This window comes from Mus caroli, chromosome 4 (genome assembly GCF_900094665.2).
Source record: "Mus caroli chromosome 4, CAROLI_EIJ_v1.1, whole genome shotgun sequence".
Lineage (NCBI taxonomy): Eukaryota > Metazoa > Chordata > Mammalia > Rodentia > Muridae > Mus > Mus caroli.
Genome location: NC_034573.1, coordinates 138504410 through 138505701, shown reverse-complemented (window position 1 = coordinate 138505701; position 1292 = coordinate 138504410). Strand labels below are relative to the sequence as shown.

General features: G+C 43.7%; 1 protein-coding gene across 2 annotated transcripts in view; it reads right to left on the bottom strand.

Annotated features, from left to right (window-relative positions):
• C4H1orf127 (chromosome 4 C1orf127 homolog) overlaps positions 1–1292 on the bottom strand; it is a 33610-nt gene that overhangs the window by 23472 nt on the left and 8846 nt on the right. The gene's annotated exons all lie outside the window — the stretch shown is intronic.

Below are 1292 nucleotides of genomic sequence, written 5' to 3'. Positions count from 1 at the left end.
AAAAAAAAAAAAAGAATCAAGAAAGTGCCAGGTGTTGTAATGCCTTTAATCCTAGTACTCAGGAGGCAGAGGCAGATGAATCTCTGTGAGTTCCGGACCAGCCAGGATTATAGAATGAGACCCTGTCTCAAAAACAAACAACAACAACCCAAGTAAAAACCCTACACAACTTTGTGGCTGGAGAGATGGCTCAGCAGTTAGGAGCACTGATTGCTCTTCCAAAGGTCCTGAGTTCAAATCCCAGCAACACCTGGTGTCTCACAATCATCTGTAACGGGATCCGATGCCCTCTTCTGGTGTGTCTGAAGGCAGCTACAGTGTGCTCAGATATAGAAAATAAATAAAAATTCTTTGTTTATTATTTTATGTATATGAGTACATTGTTGCTGTACAGATGGTTGTGAACATCATGTGGTTGCTGGGAATAGAACTCTGGACCTCTGCTCGCTCTGGCCCCACTCATTCTAGCCCAAAGATTTATTTATTTATTAGGTAAGTACACTGTAGCTGTCTTCAATGTACTCATATACATAAAATAATAAAAAAAGAATTTTTACTTATTTTATATATATGAGTGCACTGTAGCTGCCTTCAGACACACCAGAAGAGGGCATCAGATCTCATTACGGATGGTTGTGAGCCACCATGCGGTTGCTGGGATTTGAACTCAGGACCTCTGGAAGAGCAGTCAGTGCCCTTCACCGCTGAGCCACCTCTCCAGCCCATAAAAATTCTTTAAAAAAATAAAAGGGAGGGAGTTGGGTGGAAGATCACAACACAGGGCTTGACCCAGAATAAACGTTCAGCAAACAAACCTGTGTTACTCTTGTTGTATCTTTTGTGTGGTGAGTGACTGACAATGGAGACCCCAGGACTCAACTGGCTTGAGGAAGTCTGGGCTCTACTAGTCTTTCCCAGGAGATTGAAGACAAGTCCTCACTCCTCTGCACTCTAATGTAAAAATGAGTTAGTGGCCCTGGTACAGTGGTGCACACCTTTAATCCCAGCACTTGGGAGTCAAGAGGCCAGCAGATCTCCTCAAGTTCAAAGCTAGCCTGTCTATATAACAAGTTCCAGGCCAGACAAAGCTGTATATTGAGACCCTGTACCAAAAAACAAACAAGCCAGGCAGTGGCACACACCTTTGATCCCAGTACTCAGAAGGCAGAGGCAGGCAGATATCTGAGGCCAACCTGTTCTGCATCAGAGAGAGGTTTTTATCTCTGAGGCCAACCTGTTCTGCATCAGAGAGAGGTTTTTTTTTTTTTGGTTTTTCGAGACAGGGTTTCTCT